The sequence below is a fragment of the Augochlora pura genome, chromosome 4, assembly GCF_028453695.1.
Source record: "Augochlora pura isolate Apur16 chromosome 4, APUR_v2.2.1, whole genome shotgun sequence".
NCBI lineage: Eukaryota > Metazoa > Arthropoda > Insecta > Hymenoptera > Halictidae > Augochlora > Augochlora pura.
In genome coordinates, this window is record NC_135775.1 from 22136706 (window position 1) to 22156570 (window position 19865).

Below are 19865 nucleotides of genomic sequence, written 5' to 3' on the forward strand. Positions count from 1 at the left end.
AGAAAATCGAAGAACAAATATTTGAAACAAGAAAAACAAATGTTTGGTCGAAAGAGAATATTTTTGTGATAGAAGAGATTGTTTCTAAACAACGATGATATTTTAGGTGAAAATCTCCACTGAGTATACATATATGCATTGTGGTTGTGGATGAAAATGGGTTTAACAAAAAATGTAAGTAATAATTTTCAATAACAACTGACAAACGATTTACAAATATTTCAGATCGGCGCCAAAAGCGGAATTCAAAAATCTCTGTGCATCGTAGAGCCATCTGTGAGGAAACAGTGCCGCCCTCTGGCCGCACAGATTTTTAATACGAACACACATGGACAGATAGCGTCACCGATTAGGCTGTGCACGTTTAAAAAAAACAGCAAAGGACAACAATAACGCGATCCCTCGAGAGTGCGGTGAAAAATTGGTGAAATGGTGGAGTTGTGTCGCGGGTATATTTAGAAGCAGGTAAGCAAATTAACTCGTTAATTAAACGGACTGTTCCGCGCACTGTACTCCGCGTGCCAATCGATGGTTACTGTGTAGTATGCCCGAGACGTCGAACGAGTTTCTGTTTCTCTTTTCTGTTCTGGTCGCTTTCTGTCCGCGATGGGTTTACCCACCACCGTGGTGCATTCGGTGGTGAGAATGGGACTTTAGCGGATCCACTAGGTGTCTCACCATCGAATTCGACAGCGGGTGTTTAAGAATGAAAATCATTCGGGAAAGCGTTTGCGAGAAGAGCATCGCATACTCATTTCGTTCACGAAACCGTTCGTGCTCGTCACTCGTTACCATGCACCTTCGTGGATCATAACCTCTCCGCACGCCACACATAAGAATTGTGAATCGTTTCTCTCGAACGGCACACATGCTTGCCGACGTCGCATACCTGTAGTACGTACAAAGACTTTCTATCATGTTTGCTTTTTCCTAGACGAAACCGAGTTCCGAACCTAAAAAACGCATTCAAAAATAATGGAAAATCGGGACTAAAGAAGGCGTACTAAGGTAACTCTTGTGTCAATCGTTTGTTTTTCAACGGTACTATCGAATGTTTCAGTTTTTTAACGAACGATTCACCGTGTTCTAATCTCGATCGTGATCGTGACAAGAGACGTGCTCGTTAACAGTGGATTTGAGGTGTTTCACGGAAGATGAATGCTGAGATGATATTTAATACAATTCCACGGATAGTCCATACGAGGATCGATAAACAAGAGGCGATGTTAAGATTAGCTTGAACTCTCGCGTTCACGATCCTCGTTTGTTTTCGCGGGAACCGAGAGGGGGTGAGAATAATTTTATTCGAGTAATAAATTCTGAAAGATTGCATGAGCCGATGTATAAAATGTTATATCGCTCAGTTCCGCGATTAACATTTCTCGCGGTTATCGTCAAACATTCTCGTATGTGGTTTTTATTTACATAGAAATTTTTTATAGTCACCAGAAGGTCATGTGACCCGGTTCACTGTTCCGCTTCCGGAGAGAATAATGCCGCTATATTCATATCCGCGACGTTGGCCATAGCTTTTATTTAAATTAAAAATCTAGAATAACAAATCAAACTTATTGTCTAAATATATCCTGGATCGATACAGTCTTTCTAATTATAAGATATAAACTATATTCGAGCCTGCATACTTTTTCTAGTGAGTGTTTACTACTCGAAACAAATTCAAGCTTTTTAAGACAGCTGCAAAGCTTATTGTTTAGACAGAGGACCAAGAGTTCGTAGCAGATAAAAAAATAAATACTTTATAAAATTGCAGTGGATAGACAGAATCCGCGTTTACTTATAATACAGTTGTTTCGAAATTGATAGGAATTTTTACAAACAGCTGCGTATGCCCGTCCAAGTTTTATTTCATTTGAATTAGAATTAAAGAGTTATTTATGATACAAACATTTGGCGTCGCAAATAATTAATGAGATAGCTAACAAGATTTTTAGTTTATTTCACAGCTCTTTAAATGTATAGGCACATTTAATCCTGCAGCGTTTATTACAAATATCCAGAAAAATACAGCAAAACTATCTTTGACTATGTTAAAAATTTTTGTACGATACTTTAATGGGTCTAAAAAGACCCGCGGGAATCATCAGGGTTAATAAACTTAGCAGTTACATATTTCTGGTCTTAGTATTTTATGCGTTTTCAGGATGTAGGAGTATTCTTATGATGATTAGACGGTGGCAACGAATTGGGAATGACAGTCTGGTCAGGGACGAAACGGAATCGTTCGAAATGATATTTTTTCGTTTCGGAGGTGGTCCATCCCCTCCAGAAGCAGACCGAAATTCCACGGTGGCTTAATACCCCCCAGCTCCCCACCATGATCCGGCCTCTATTGATTGCTCTACCGCACTACTGCCCTACTTTTATGACTTTACTCGAGTTCCTCGTCCCTCACCACCCTCTATCCGTTCCCTTGGTCCCGCTCGATCCCTCGCACCCCTCGTTGTTGTATCGTCGGAGAGAGAGTCATGGACTCGCGCCGGAATCGAGGAACTTCTGTTCTGTTTATCGAAGACTGCTTTTCGACTGCACCACTATGCGGAAGCGTGCCGATTTTAGCTGTTCCCGGAATTTCTGAAACACGCTTCCGCGGTGCGCTTCTATGCGTCGTTGCTGCGGCGTTCTCGTGGCTGTCTGGAATTGTCGTAGCATCGAAATTGCTACGTTTATATTCGTTATTTATTGTTTTAACGAATACGACGACCGGAGAACCGTAGAATGCTAGATGTTGGCACCGACACGGGGCATCTTGTGCCTGTGCAAGATCAGCTCAGTTTCTTGGAGACTGCAAGGCTGAATTTATCTTTCGGTCAATATTTTAATTACGAAATGGTAGAATGTAAATTTTTACGTGAAGAGAGAACTGTGAAAAAAGGAAATGCATCGTTACTGCGCGAAAGATGATTACTGTTTTATTTCTTAATGGGATTTAGTCAGTGTTTGTAATTATGTACTGAAAGGGACTAAATACCCTAATTAGAATGTCATGAAAGGAAATATCTGGTGTTGGGTTCCAGAAGGTCAATAGTGTTCCCTTCGTATAGAATTCAGTTTGTTGTAATTAAAATCGGAGAGGTTTTAAGTAGGGAGGATGTTGCAGATACTTAATTACACGTTCTCAAGCGAATATTGTAATTAGAAAATTGCGAAAGGGGAAACCGTCTGGCAATGTTCACAAGTTTAATAGTGTTTGATGTCTGCGTAGAGATGATTGAAATTTTCTGGAACGTTTCGAATAAACAGCGTATTTCTACTAAAGTAAATTGTACTTGATTGTGAGATTTGTAACAGTAAAACATTGTTGAGGACGAGGCAAAGCTTTTAGAACGTGGGTTTTAAAAGGATAGGTGTGGAGGTTCAGATAGCGCGTGAAGTGTCGGTATCGCATTTTTCTCGATATGGTATTGATTTAGCAAGGTGGGATAGACTACAGCATTTCCTCACTTCCCACTTTTAATTGTAAACATAAAACGCTCGACGAGCATTTTATCGCGCAATACTTTACGCAGTAGACGTAACATAAAATAATTATTACCGCTGAGAGCATTATTGTACATTCCTTCACTGTTATTTAGTACACTTTTTCAAGCGTTTCTGTAATTATCTCCGGACTGGAGATTTGATATATTTGTAACAAAAATTCTTCTATGCCTTGCAATTAATGCAGGCAAATTTTATTTCATAAAATTTGAGTGTATCCTTCGATATTTTCTTAACAAACGCTTCAGCTTTCAAATTGCTGCACCAGTTAGTTTTCTTAAAAATAATTTCTTAAGCACTTTTGATAAATTTATATATCTTTAACCATTCAGTTAAGGAATGGTACCTGATCTTATCTAATACTATAAATCTGTCCATACTTCATACACCACTCTTGGTATTCACCCGTTAATGCTACAACCTACTTCCTTTAATTAACATATTAATGGCACTACCTGTAGATATGTCATGCTGACTTGCATCTACTTATTCTCTGGTCTCTGCCTCTCTTATTCCTATTTTCATTCTACCAATACTCGGTTACTTCTATTATTTCTTTGCATAGTAATATTTTCTTATATTTATTCCACGTACAAACTTGTACTAAATATTTGCAATGCTCATCTATATTTCACATATATTCTACAGTTAGACAGATTGGGAATGATGTAGGTAGGCTTCTAACAATGCCTCAGAAGGGTACATTTCCGGAATGTGATGTACACCTGTTAGTAGTTCGCCCTATAGGACTTGATACAACGCAGGTATTACCTGTAGGATCGTGCTTTACCCTTCTAACCATGGTTATTGGTATAGGGAGACACAGGAGTGCAACAGGGTATAGTACGTTAAGTACCGAATATAATCTTCCAAAATACCCACAATACTAAAGTCATCTAATCAATGAAACCGAAGTTAAACAGCTAATATTTGCTGGAGGAATTATTAGCTTATAACTTTATTGTATTCTAAAACTGCTAGAAATCAGTTTCGAAAGCTACGCTCGGTGTGTTACTACCCCCTAGCATAAAGCAGAGTCTTGTAGTTATCGTCGGGGTACAGGTGTACTCCTAATTTCCGAATAGGTCTAGGTAAGGACCCGAACCTTCAGCCCGAGGCTGCGAATTTAGCACCATTGCCCCGAACTCCAGCAGTAGGGCAGTATACTAACGGTGGGGCATGCGGACCGTTGCTCGGAGAGCGTTGCAAGTCCCGGCGCGAGGTCTATGCAATTCGAAAGCCACAAATCGCGCGGCCGATCGTAAATTTCCGAAGCCTTAGCCCCCCTTGCCCTCCCCCAACCATAAATCGGGCTGCGATATTATGCAGTGCCGGTATGCGGCTGAGTGTGCACGTGCGTGTGGCCCGCCGGCACCGGCACCGCTTACGTGTCACATGTGTATGCACTGTTGCGTGCACAGGATCAAGGCTGCACGTGGTGCAGGTTTATTTTCGAAGAGGCCCTGTAGCCGCCGCGCACCACGTCGTCGTGTCCGGAGGTGCAAGGCTTTTTTTCCTCTCTCTCTCTCTTCCCCTCTCTCTCTCTCTCTCTGTCTCTCCCTCTTTCTCTCGTTCTGTTTCACTCTCTCCTTTTCTCTCCTGCTCCTCGGTCCGTTTGCATCGTCTCGCGTGCAGCCTCGGGGATATTTATACTGGTTCCCCGTTTTTCCCACCGTGTCGAACCGTTAATGTGTCTCCGCGCGGCTCATCCGAGGTAGCGAGGCCCGTTTTTAGGTCGAGTGACTGCTAATTAGTCGGCTTATCTGCCGCCGTGATTTCTCTTTCGGCCGATCGTCGAGCGACAACGTCGCTGCAATTATCGCCGCGCTCCAAAGCGTCCATGCGACTGTGACCACCTTTTTTTTTTTTTTTTTTAGTTTATCGATTCAAGCATTCTTTCGGACCCCACGAGAGCGTGGCCATTTCCTTCGACAAGATCGCGAAGACCTGTCGAAATGTTGCATCTCCTTGACTGATCATTTACGGCACAGTCTCTCTAATTCGTTCTCTCCCGGAGGAATCTCTTTTTTTCTGTAATTTATCTATTTTTCTGCCGATCTTCTGGCGCGGACGCTCTTTATTACTAGGAACATACAATCGATATTTTTCAAGCCGGAATAATCAAAATTGTGCCAGCTGTACTTCCTTGAGCGTGATCTCTTGAGCGATCGCATGCCTTTGAGATGTTAATCTTCTGCCCTGAAACGGCGCCACTATGCTCGTCAGGCTGCCGATCTTTGTGCTGAAACTAATATATGAATATTCTTGAGTTCCTTTAAGCCGTCGTCCACCGTTTTAGATTAAAGCTATACATTTTTATCATGACTGCATAAAATCCGCAGACCCATGATCGCACTATAGTTTCAAACAACTTTTACGTTGCAAAGTTTGCTTCGCATTTAACGCTGTTTTCGCGTGTACCTATTTTTACGAAATTAATTTTATAATCATTTTAGAAGAAGAGGGAAAGTGATTGAACTCGGAACATAATTTTCAATTAACATTACCACGATGTTCTTTGATCCTTTTGGCAAAAGAGGCTATAGGTTAAAATGATGTGTGTAGACCATGGATCTCTTGTTTTAAATAATCTTAATTATAGTAAAATGATACAGAGTGTTTTAAAAAATTCTGGAAACGATGTTACTAATGTACAGAGTCGAGTGGATCGTAAACCAGTCTGACACGAATCCAGCAATTCCGAAAATATCCGTAGCTGGCAAAATAAAATCTCTCGTTAGCGAACAAGTTGCTTGTGCCTTAAAAAAGAACGAGTCACTTGCTAGTTAAAAATTAACGATTCTCCACCGTTAATGTCGCCGCGGTGCCGCAGTATTTTCGAACCCCCTGAAACAGAGCCGGCTCGTTGCAGAATCGTTTCCGGCCGTTCCCTGAATCGTTAAATGTTCATTAGCGGACTTTTTCCGTCCTACGCGTAGGCGATCGTGACTTCTTGCGGTGGGCTAGGTCGTCACCAGTGTCAGTCCGCGCGATTTGCACTGTGTTTAGGGCTGCGCGATAGTCGGTCACACGGTCACTATGTTTAAGTAGTGACGGCCGGTGACTAGTCGGACGGTGTCACCGTACACGGTGATACTACTTACCGTTTGTTAGTCGGTCGCTTCATTGATGTTTCCGCTGTTGAGGGTTTTCCTTCACCTTTCGACGGTGTACACGCTGGATGCTCACGCGATTATCTCTTTCGGTGCTTCCTCGAGACTCCTTAAGACTTTCAACTGACGCAAAACGAGAAATTATTGGGAGACACGCGGTGGTTCTCGGATGACTTAACCTTGATTCATAATCGATTTCATTCAGAAGACGAAGCTTGTTAGAATATTACATCCGTGGCAAAATGACTAGGTGTAGTTTAAGCCAACGATAAGACTTTAGAAGAAATTAACAATGTTAATATGTTAATTTGAATTTATTAGGAATATTAAAAAAAGATTGTGTTCGAGGTCTATGTTTTGTAATTAATGCAGACAATTTTTATGTTAAATGAAAATGGATGCATTTTTATAAATACATAAATTTTACAAGTCCATACAATCCGCAGTGTGAATGTAATTTATAGACAATTTTAATATAAAACGTTGCATATGAATTAACAACGAATCGACGCGTGCTTCGATTTATGAAACAGTAGTTGAAATTCATGACACATTATTTCCTCGATTACTGGGAAATAACGGAACAAGAAACCTTTGATTCAGAGAGGGCTAATCGTCGTTCGATCTTGCCACTGTTCCAAGTTCCAACGACTTGCTTCAACCTCGAATGCATAAAGATCCGCAGTCAATGATCGCGAATACACGGCGCGCTGGCAGCGACGATAACAGAAATCGTCGGCTCATAATCGATGCAGATTGTAACTGCAGCTCGGCACGTGTCGCGTAATCAGCGAACGCAACACACACAGGCAGGCAGGCCGATAATCAATCCTCGTGCTCGGGGATCATCGAAATTCACGTGATCGCGTGCAACGGTCGCGATCAAGGATTAAACGTCGATGAAAGTCGCGACTACCACGGCCAGGTAGTACTCGCGTCGCAGTGCACTGTCTTTATCCGGCAAGGTCATCGTTGAAGCGAATAAACGAGATGACTCACGCGGGATTCGCCGAATGCCTCCGCCATTGAGCGAATCGTGGCCTCATCGATCCGTTCCGAGACGAATTACTGGAAATCGTCGCGAACTACATCGTCTAGAGCCGTCTAGAGCTAACACAGTCGCGTTTAACTTTCCTGATCCGCTTAGAACCCTGTCCACCCGAGTTTCCGCGGATTTGAATTTCAGACAGCTAACTCAGTTAGCCGGATCTTCGAAAAAAATGGTCCGAAGATTTCACTAGAATATTTTTAGATGAACGAAGGAGCTTTTTTTTATTGATCTGCAGCTATTTTTGTTGGAGGTTTTTCTTGTTTTGTAAATATCCTGAGCAAGTGGAAATGAACTACTGCAGTCAGACACGGTTTAAACCGCTTCTAAACCGGATCTTTGCCGATGATAAGTTTCCCAATAAAAATAGTTTGCCTTATCGATGTTTATCAATTTTTGTTAGAATACTTTGTATTTTACTGTGGGAATACTTTGGGTAAGTGAACAGGCACTGTCGTGGTCAGACAGGAACAAACTGCTGGTTCTCTTCAGTAAGCAAATCTTCGTAGAAGATGCTTATTCATATCTAATAATTGACATGAAAATATCTTCCATGTTGTAAATATTTTGTACTGGTAGGAAAAGATATGTTGATCTGAACAGATAAAACTACTGTCGCTGTTCTCTGGAGCATCCTCTCCTATGTAAACGTTTGGAGAAAGTGAAAAAGGATTGCCACGACCAGACATGTCCCAAATCGCTGATCGTCCACATCGAGTAAAATCCTCCGCGAGAAACGTGTTCTCGCAAAAATCCATGAGCAATTCCCGGATCGATCTTGCAGAGAGAAATCGTGGTCGGATGACGTTGGGGCTGGTTGGCGGTAGGACAGTGTCGGATGATATCCGAGACGGATTCGCACGCGAATCGCTCGATCGTGGCGGATGAAAGGTGGCCGGGCGTAGGAGTCACGCCAACCCCCCCGGTTCGGCCCTTCTTAATGCGGCATCACACGTGTGCCCTCCAAGAAGGTTCTGTTAACCTTCTTTCGGGGAATCCCGGCGTTGGAGGCTCGATCGAAGGTAGCCGTGCTGGGTGAAGGTCAAGTTCACCAGTCGGACTCGGCCTATCTCCTCGATTCGAGCATCGTTGCACACACATACACAGAGAACCCCGGGCCGCTCCTCATTTTCTTGATTAATCCCTCCCCCGCCTCTCGGCACGGCTACACCCGTTCATCCCTGGGCTGCGATTAATACACCGGGTGGCTTTTAATTACGCGACCGTGCACGCCGCGGCGAATCCGTAGCGGATTGTCGGTTTGCTGGGCGATAACGCTTCCGCAATCCCGAGCCGATCATCGGCGCCCGAGGCTGGGAGCTTAGGACGAACTCGACCCCTCGGTTAATAAAGGGTGTTCGAGGTGTAGCAATGGCATCTGTTTCGCTGTTAATCGGTCAGATTTTTTTAGGGGTTGTGGAGCGATTTCTCCGAGTACGTAATAGTCGGAGATCGAAAATATATAATTTCGGATTGTATGGGCGAACGTAATTTCGTTGTCATTGAAAACGCAATTTCGTGGTTATCGTCTTCGATTCCGCCGTTCCTGTTTCGTAATCCGTACTCGGGATCGTCCGATCCTCCGTTATTAATGGAATTGCGGCGGTCGCTCGCGAAGATTAGGGACAACAGGAGCATCCCGACCATTTACGAACGCCGGATCGTCGTTGAGCACTGATTAACGACGGAACAATATAGAAAAACACCGATCGGCCGTGGATAAAGACTCGATAAGAGATAGCGGGACGTGTAGGAGGTTCTCCTCGAGGTCCCTGGAGATAAAAAGTGGCTGCAGTGGCCCTCGATCCGGCGAGGGTGGCGTGTTACGGTTCTATAAGAAACCGAATTGCTCCTCTAAGGACTTGCTCGTCATCCTCTTAATGAGCTGTTGGCTTCTTCCACGCCTACGGTGTCCAGAAATCGACTTCTGTGCGGCAAGAGTCCCTGCCGCGGTTCCGGCTATATCCTTGATTCAATCTGTAACTTTGCCGGACTATGGCAGAACTTTCAACGAATTTATGAGCATGTGCAAAGATGCCATGAGCTTCGATAGAGCCCAGAAAAATTTATGCCAGCGCAAATAATGTATTCCACTTACGGATTATTTAGTGGATCTAGGAACATGTATATCATAGTTTCGGAAAGTTCGTATGTTAGGCATGCTGTGTTAAAACTATACTTTGCCGATGAAAGTTCGAAGCAAACTCGCAAGCACGAATAATTTATTGATGCGTACACAGACATGGACATATTTGACATAATATTACTTTAGATATTATTCCGTAAAACGCGTTATTTCATTTCATTACTATCTCCATTTCTGTGATTACTGCTGAAGTAGCGTTATTGGAAATATTATTTTCAATTACATGCTATTTTATTTCATAATTGTTTGATATAATTATTTGGGTCGTTGCGCAGAGTGCTACTTGGAAATTATACGGTGATCTAATTAGATCTGTGTCTGGTTTATTATGACATCTTCACCGACATTTCTGCAAGATGAAAATACCGATTTGATTATGTTAAATGATTATCCGATAATGAGACATATTTATCTGAAGAATAAAACATCTCTCTTTCGTCTTACGATTACTTTCGATTTTTAATATGATTTTGTGGCGATATTATTTGTTTTTTTGTTTCAAGCAACAGCATTAAAAATAAGAGTTCGAAGTGAATTATTTAAAGTAGTCGTTTCTTATTTTTATTGGAAATGAAATTTGCTCGGGAATGTTCCTTATGAGAATAAAATGATCCGTAACCTGATGGTGTGGAAGATCGAGCCTCGTAGTACGTCCGATATGAAAAATGATTCGGGGGAGCCTCATCAATTTTATGAATACCCCCGAATTACTCGGCCGACGTTGAGAATTACGTAATTGCGGAAATCAACTTCCGCCCTGTTTTACACAACTTTCGACGACAGGTTTGTGTCACGTGAGTGAAACACGTGCACCTATAGTCAGACAAACGCGCCGCTCTATACCTTCGCAGAGCTGTCTCGGAAAACATTGCCGCCCGGGCATGGATTCTGAGTCATCGGACAGGCAAACAGGGTCACGTTACATCATTAATTTCCTCGACGTTGACGTTTCGTGACGATCGCTCGTCTCGACGGCCGAATCGCCGTAACTCTCGGCCGAGTCGAAGAATTCCTTTGATCTCGGGCGGTCTAATTATTACTAGATTGTTATTGATCCGGTCAATTAGACCGAACGGCCAGCGAAGACTTGCTGCCAAGTCAAGGTTACCGATGATGAAACGAAATTTTGTTTCTAGGTGAGAGTGCTCGAGAAACAGATCAAGTAATAGCAAGCAATTTTATTATATCAAAACTGGCGTCATTTATTTTATAAAGAAATCGAGCTAGCTGCACCAGATTATAATTTGCCATTCAATTGTATAGGGGCGAGCATTCTAACAGCGTTCGCCGTCGGCGGCGGGGCCGGCTAAAATTGCTATTAAGCCGGATAAGGACGCCGGTTGACATTTAATAAGGCTCTTTATCGCGAAATGCCATTGGCTGAGGCCGAGTCAGGGTCGTTCGTTGGAAAGTTCGTCGAAAAGCGCGTGCAGGAGACGAATGGCGGCCGATCGCGTCATGGTACCGTAATAAATTACGTGTTCGGCCTGGCCCGTCCGGCCCGGCGTTTTCCATTTCGGCGGTCGCGTGTACCGTCGTCGATCCTTTCGATCTCGTTCGAGGAACGTTCCCGGAACGATTAGGATCGCGCCGTGGAAAAAAAGGAAAACGAACGGGAAAATCATCGAGTGATTGATGTACACCGACCGATACGGATTTCCCGCGCCGTGGAAAACCCACGAGCGGCGCGTGCACGTTGCAGGGACAACGACCTAAAATTTCCATGACCCTCTCGCTCGATCGCGATCACCGGCTGGATCGCGGTGAGCGCACGTGTACTTTGCATTTTTCATGCGACAATTGACGTTGTCTTTGCCGGTGAAACAGGAAACGTACGGCGCGCTGCAGCGCCACGGCTTTACCTTGCTCGGCCAATTTTCCTTGCGTCGGGAACTTATGGTTTATGCCGCGTTCATAATCGAATCTCGTTGCAACCAAAATGGTTTATGTTTTAGCGGAGATGTAAATAACCTTGTTTGGATATGTACGATTTTCTAGTTTTAGTAGATTTTTTATGAAAAATGAAATTTTTCGGAAGCTTTATTATTATGAAGATGGCGCCAGGAATTATTTGAATTAGTTCGAATAAGTATTTATCTAAAATAATTATTGACATGAGTTTATCTTAGTATTTCGTTCGATTGGATATTCGACGATCTCGAGTAGAATTTTATTTAGTATTTATGGTGTATTAAACGCCCAGTATTTCGTTGATTTTTACGAAGTATAGTTTGACAAGTCGATTCTAAAATAGATACTATAAACTATGGTACTCTAGAACCTATTTTCAAATGAATTTTTTGTTCGTTCAAATGAATAAAAATCGTGGGAAGTCATCAACGCGAAACCTCGATAGTAGATCATCCACGGTTCCGCAACGTTAGAATTCGACTCCAGATCGTACCGGGTGTTTCTTGCCGGTGTGAACGGTGCATAAGGTTCAAGTAGAAGTAAACTGCAGAGCACGGTACGTCTGGTTCGTTTCACATGTGCCGACGAACTCTTCGTCAACGTGAAATGCCTCATATCGGCTGAATAATGCAACGACGGGCTGCAAGATGCACGGGAGGCTCGTAGCATCTATATAAACGTGTGAATCGTACGATCTTCGCCATCAGTCGAGTGCCAGCTAACTGGTTTTCCTAGATCGGAAGCGTTGATCTTCAACAGTCAGAAGACAGTCTTAACAGTCCGGCAGCCGTCGCTCGTCATTTCTCCGGCGCGAATTGCGAACGTCGTTTATCAAACGTAAACAGGAGGTACGGGCCAAAATTATGCACAATTATGCACAATTATGCACTGAAAGAATGTGGACTTTTGGGTACATAGTTCGAATTAATCGCTATAGTTCTTCATAATTTCCAAGCGCGAGAGAAGTGAGTGTATTAGATCAGGAAAATGGTTTTGTCGTATGCTCCGACTTGTGATCAAATGGAGAGGTGTGACAAATGCGTGCTTCTTGTTCGTTGATAAAGATTTCTGATAACTAATGTGTTCTTATTTTCGATAAATTATTAATATCGTTATTACTTGGAACAATTAGAAATCTAAATAAGTTTAATAATAATTACGAGTAGCTACTTTTAGTCTATAATTATTATGGTATACTTGACGCAAGCTTATGATCAAATAGAGAGGTACTAGGCCATTTTTGTCGAGAGAAATAGATTTGCCTACGTTCGAGGTTGAATGATAATTATTTGGATACGGTGACGGAAGTAATTCGCATCGAAAGCTAATAAAACGCGTGATTATATAATCGAGCGCGACCGATTCGACGCGATTCGAGGGCGTTCAGGTGAACACGCGTCTGTTCCGTAACGAGCGAACCTAACAGCGAGAGGACTATCGTGTTCGCATGGCCAAGGAGTCTCGGTGAAAATCGCTCCGGCGTTAAAACACCCGCGTTATTTTTGGTCCACAGGCCTACAGAGAGATATAACCTGTCAACTCTCGCTCGAGCGTTTCTCGCCCTCTCGCTTCCTCTCTCACGTTCTTTCATTGATGCTGGCGTCAGAGACGATCCTGACGTAGCCCTGGACCGCCGCCAAAATTGACCAGGCCTCGTCGGGAACGTACGACTTAGTGGCGGTTACTTCGTTAAATACAGTTGCTACACTGTCGGGGAACCCGTCTATTCGCCGGAATCAACAGGGCGCCCTTGTCACCCTTCTTTCCTTTCTTTTCTTCCGCGTTCGCCCACGCTTCGACCGTTTTCAACATCCGCGCTGCAACCGGCGAACACGCCTACTATTCGCTCCGGTTAGTTTTTCATTTGTTTAAATAACTCCTATCGATTCTTTTCTCGAGAACATTTCGTAGAAAACACGAGTTCTCAGCACTGCTGCACAAATGAATTTCGACATTAGGAGAATAGTAAAATAAGATGGTGGACGGTGATCGAAATGTACGCTTAAGTGAACATAAATTTTCGGAGGTCCGTTATCGAGGTATTACCGTACACCGCGGGGTTCCGAATCCGCATTTCCATGGGAGTGCACGCGAGGTTCGTTTATTAAGCGTCAGAATGTCGCGGTGTGCCGTCGTATCATTCCGGGCCGTGAATTTCGCAGGCTTCGTTTCTATTTAATGGACTTTAATGCGGGGCTGTCAGTAGTGGACGTTGGAAAGGACGCGGAATGCGACTGTCGACAGAGAGGAACTGGATACGAACGGTATTGATCCGGCACGAGCCAAAACCCGCGGTTCTCTATAGCTCCTTTCAATTTCAGCGCATTCTTCCCGGCCGGCCGTCCGTGAATCCGTGTACCCTGATGAACGGTCGCACGTGTTGCTTCCCTAACGTCTCCTCGTCGCCTCTTTTTCTCCGGCTGTTTCCTCGACAGCATCACAAACGTGTCCGATCTCTTTCTCTCTCTCTCTCTTTCTTTCGCCCTGTTATTCGAACCCTGATTCACTCGGCGACGATCGAAAACCCTTGCGCAAGCAACGATAGCTTAGCCCGAAGAATTTCTCCTCGATTCCAATACTCTGCAGGTTTGTTTGTTTCTCGGATGGCAGTCTCAGGTAACCGGCTAAAATAAGCACGATTCTCGGCCATTTGTTTCGTCACAGGAAACTTTTCGTCTCTTTTCACACGTATTTTCTGACATTACAAGATGCATAACATTTTCCGTTAGATTCTACTGACTATCGCTTAAATAATAATTGTTTTACGTTAGAAACGAATTGCCGAGGATCATTCTTACGATAAGTGTGAACTTAAGACTCGAACCGTAAGAATTTAAAGATTTCGAAAAAAGTAGATTGATCGCATAGCACGCTCGTCGGGGTTGAAAATAGTTTGCTCGCCACGTTCCATTCAGAATCGGCGACGTGTGCACCAAGCTTCGCCACTCTCTAACGGCGAAATCGACGTTTCAATTAGACTGTCCCAATTCGGGGACCAAATCCCGGCGAAGATAAACCGCGATATATCCCCACCGTGACGTATTGCGTCCGTCGGGACGTTATTAGAACAACGATCGTATTAATTGATCTCCAGAGACCGTTTCGGATACACCTGGTCTCGCTGTATTATTCATTTTGGTCTTTCAGTATTACTCCACAGAGAAGACGGGTGCCTTATTCATTAGCGGTGCGGAGGTTTCGCGGGGATCGCGTGGAACTTGGAAACATTCGATAGCGTTCGCTACTGAAGTTGAACCGGAGCAGAATCTCCCTTAAAGTGGATACGCAGCATTAAAGCTCGACAGTCTATGCTTCGTATTTTTTACCTTACGAAGGTCTACTGTGTAGTATATTGTTAGAATGTAAGGCACTCTCGATAATTGTTCACAAGTGGAGATGCAGCATTACTTTCGGATATTTTCTGCCTTTATAAATGCAGAGCAAAGTCTTCGGTCGAGAAATATTTTAGTCAAGACGTATTTCGTATAAATTCTTCGAATAACATTTTATTCGGAATTTACTAAATAAACCAAGTTTCTACGGAAGGCATTCCCGACTCCTTTTCTTTATATTATATCGTGTATACCGAAAAATTGAATTACAATTTACCGAATTAATATAAATTCCAAATAAATTCTTATTCGAAGAATATATTCGCGATACTACTCGAACAATATTCTCTCGGAAACGTTATTCGAATAATGTCCAACTCTGCAGCAGACACAACATCACTGTCGGATATTTCCTGCATTTACGCGTCGCGAACATCGGCCATCCTCCAACACCTCTCTCTTCTCCAAAAGTAAATGTTACAGCACTTCATCGCGAGCCGTGCAAACAAAATATCACCTTGCCTCGATAATTGCTCGCTGTCCAGTACTACACGGCACAGCAACGGACGTCGCGCAAAACCATAGAAAGACACGCCGCGCACCCGCGTTTTCGCACATAAATCTCGTAATCCGGGGGCGGGTAGCCCAGCCCGCAGTGTTCCGACGTGGAAATCAAATCTTTCGAAAACAAATCCACTCGATACGCCGTCGGGATGCACTCGTCTGTGTATCGTGCACTCGAATATTGGGTCGCGATTGCTTCCCGGAAAAACAATACTCGATGAAATTGAAGGGAAGACGTATCGGGAAATAAAATTTCCACCGCCGCACGCGGAAACGCGCGGAACGAGATTCGAGGCTGTGTTTCGTTCGTTCCTGGTTTCCCGAAAAAAAAAGAGAAGAAAACACGAAAATCGGGCATTAAACCTTTTGGATTGTACAGGGAGCTTCAATCGCCCACTGATCCGCTGCTATCGATCCCTAGTTTTTTAAACTGTTACAAAAATTGTTGACCGCTCGATGTTTCTATTAATTGTCTTGTGCTCGGAATTTATTTTATCCGCTCCTGCAGCATTCTGTTTTCGACGCGATGTCGTAAGACATGTTAGAGGTTTCTTCAGTTTCGTATTTCTAATGCGCGTGTCTTTCTTTCCGTTTCCTGCTCGTTTGTTCTCTAATTTCATAATATAAACGTAGAAAAATCGTGGCGCAGCTATAGGCGCTGCATTAATGCGAAAAGACAAGTTATCCGATTATCACATTAAATCAGGCCGCTTTGAATTCGTAACGAGGCAAAGGATTAAAGGAACAATTTGAGACGTTCCCGAAGGTTCGTCCCCATTTTCCATTTCCTCCGAAGGGAAGCCGGGCTTCTCGCGAATTCTTCAAACAATGCGGCGGTGGACGCGTTAATGGACTGTTTCGCCCCGAGAGATTCTCAAGTGAATATTCGCGAGGCCGCGGTGTCCCCTCGTTAAGGAGGAACCGTGCGCTGCGTTAATTGTTTATCATTGCCGCGGGTAAGGGTGGAAAAAAAATACGTCGAGAGATCGATGGACGTAGGTGCTAAATGCGTCTCGAGATATATATCCGTCGATAGATACGTGGGCAGTTCTCGGACATCGTGGCCGTCGTGAAAATATTTTCATTATAAATAGCGGGCGACCGGCGCGGAAGCCACTCGCGGCGTCTTCCTCGCGGCGAGCGCCTTCTCGTCTGGTTTGTTTGTCGTCGGAAAATCTTCTCGTCGCCGGGGCCGGCGTCCAGCATTTTCCACGGTTATCCCCTCGCTCGTTGAAATGGATTTACTCCTGCCCGGAAAACCGTCGATTCGAGGCAGAAACGACCAATTTTGCGGGCGACCCGGAACCACTGGCAACAATCGATGCTCGCTCGAAACGCAATTTCTAAGAGAACAAATATGAAATCGTTGTTTTTATTAATCAGCACAATTTCGCGATCATTTGTTCAACGGTGGTTTAGTACTAAATAAACGAGTAAGAATGACAAGATTAAATTTATTTGGAACTTTTGTCATTTTTATTATAGCGCAGGCTCCAGCTAAGAATTCGATTAATTTGCTCATTTGAATTTAGATTGAGAAATTTTCTTCGACTATTTTTGCTTTCGAGTGATATTAATATTTACGGAATGATTATTTTATCCTTACGGCGAGCGCGCCGTAGTTGATACTCTGTTCGGGCAAATTAATTTTCTAACAAACATCAAGTTCGGTTCAGCAGTAAATATATCGTGAGTAGTACCCCCGAAGCGCCTCGTTTCACGAGGAAAGTTTACGCAGCAATAAAATAACAGACTCCGGCAGATATAAGGGGTTCTATTAGCAATTAAATGGAATGAATACAGAGCTGAGTAACAAAAAATAGAGAAAAGACTTGCATCCGAACTAGGGAGATAATCTCGTAACGAAGAGATGAACTTCGTTGACTTCTGTCGTTCCAGAAAGTTCCACTTTCTGTCGAGCAATAATTTCGTTCAAAAGAATGTTATAACAATCGGCCTAGACTCATTTTAAAGCCAGAACCTTCTACCTTTGCCATGCATTGTGCATTTTCTTTTAAAACGTGTGTGCACAATATTGCAGGAGAAAAACTGCAGAGATGCTCTTCCTGGAAAATCATGCAGATTGAAGCGTCTGCAGATACATTGGAAAATTTTTCTGGTGGCTGTTCCTAACATAGATTTGAAGATTGAAGTGTCTTCTTCACAACAAGATCTTAAATATTAGTATATGATTTTTTTTAGTTACTTTATCGAGCTTCGAATGAAAACCGTAATCTCTGCGTTACAGTAGATACGAGGATTTTACCCGGCCGAACTAGCTCTTCGTTTTTCGTCCACAAAATGATTGGAAAAAATCGAACACGAAATTTTGAGGTCTCGTTCGAAAGGGGAAGCTTCGATCTTCAAATCCGTTGCAGCTTCATTGCTGGAAAACATTTTTCAATGTCTTTGGAGACGTTTCAAGTCGCAGTATTTTCGAATACATCACTCTCCAAGTTTCCACCTACTTACTGTGTCATGTTAATAGAAACTGAACAACGTTGGTAGATTATTTTCAATTTATTATGTACACTAATTAATGCGTAACAATTCCTTAGAGAAAGAAGAGAATTCTATTTAATTCCCGTTTATTGCAATCAAGATAGAGATTACAATGGCGCGCAGAGCGTGGTCGATAAAGTGCATACGGGTCATACAAATTGGCGAGCGCAGCTAAAAGAAGTTGAACGGAACTGGACATCTCCGATCAGATCCTGTTTCTCCTGGCATTCGATGGAATCATGGAAAAATCGTTCGACACTCGTCCGGCAGCGTGGGAGCAGGTTTCATGGTGGGGGAGTAGCTCGATCTGTCTTCGTCGTTTATTCTCTGCCCCATTTGCTGGAATATAGGTCACGGAGTTCAGCAACCCTCCTCACCCGGGTCGACCACTGTACGGGTTGACCTGAATAAAATTTATCCGGTACACCGATTCCCCATGATTTTCCTCTCTCTCTCTCCCTCTTTCTCTCTCTCTCTCTCTCTCTCTCCCCCTCTCTTGCTTCGGTCTCTTTCTGCCCGGTGCTCGCCTGGGCTACACAGTCGTGTCTTCTGGCATCCTGCGAGAGGTCCCGGATTCATCATCTTTCCACCTAGCATTACTCTTCCCCAGACGCGAAACGTACAAAACCCCGGGTCGCAGAGAGAGAGAGAGAGAGAGAGGCGAGTTCTACTTCTCGTTACTTTCTCGACCAGCCGGGCGGCAATAATTCGTCTGATCTTCCGCGCCACGCTAGTTTTTCGTTAATTAGGTTGCTCGAGCATGGCTGGGCTCTCCGTTATGGGTGATCGGGTCGAAGGGCGGACCCTGCGCCTTCGCCGTTCATTGTTCAAGTTAGGGGAGTCGCCGTGATCCCGTTTCGGATTTGTTCGTCGCACCGCTGCTCGCTTTACTTTGGATTTTATTCCTGGACTACGGGCGACCCGCCGTGATTTCTTTCGAAGCGAAAGGGAGCCTGTCGTTAATCCTGACACGGTGCTCCGGATTTTTCGACTGTGCTGCGGTCTTTCGAGGATTGCGTGGCCTGGAATGCTTACTGCTGGTTAGAGGAATCTCGTGTTTGAGATTATGTGCGCCGCTGCGGAGGAATTCAGCTCTTTATTTCTCTTCTGATATGACGATACGTATCGTCTGTTTTTTTCCTTTGTTCGGATCGTCGTTGTTCCGACGCGTACATCACTGTTCGTAATACGATCGTATTCGATCCTACGTTGATTAGCAGTTCGTGTTTAACACGTTTTATAGCCGCGGCGACACCAATTCTTAATTACTTTTAGACATTGATTTCTCCGTTTTACGTTCATTTTGATTACGACGGGATGCAACAGAGCAAAAATACCATCCGTTCTGATCGATTCAACTTCATAGTTGTAGCTTCATTAATCATATTACTTTAGGTAAAATATCTTCATGAATCAGATCCTATTAGATAAAATAATATTATTAATCAAATCGTTTTAGGTAAAATAATATTATTAATCAAATCGTTTTAGGTAAAATAATATTATTAATCAAATCGTTTTAGATAAAAATAGATTTTGTGGCAATTTCTGGATTTGATATTCAGCACTTAACGTGCTAATGATGTTCCTAAATTTTTGACGACGGAATAATTTGGTTCCAATTTCAAAAAGAAATTATCATTCGCATGTAGTAGATCGTGTATGCAATTTTTACGAGTTCGACGTAGAAACGGCATAGCTCACATTCAGACAACGTAATTCCACGGTTTCCCAAGAATCCAGTTAAAGTC

The 19865-nt window shown here is 43.4% G+C and overlaps 1 protein-coding gene across 6 annotated transcripts in view; it reads left to right on the plus strand.

Moving 5' to 3' along the window:
- Positions 1-342: 342 nt before the first annotated feature.
- LOC144468703 (uncharacterized) overlaps positions 343-19865 on the plus strand; it is a 38594-nt gene continuing 19071 nt past the window's right edge. For all 6 annotated transcript variants that reach the window (XM_078178362.1, XM_078178360.1, XM_078178364.1 and 3 more), the window contains exon 1: positions 343-465. The gene's annotated coding sequence lies outside the window, so the exon portion shown is untranslated. The remainder of the gene's footprint in view (positions 466-19865) is intronic.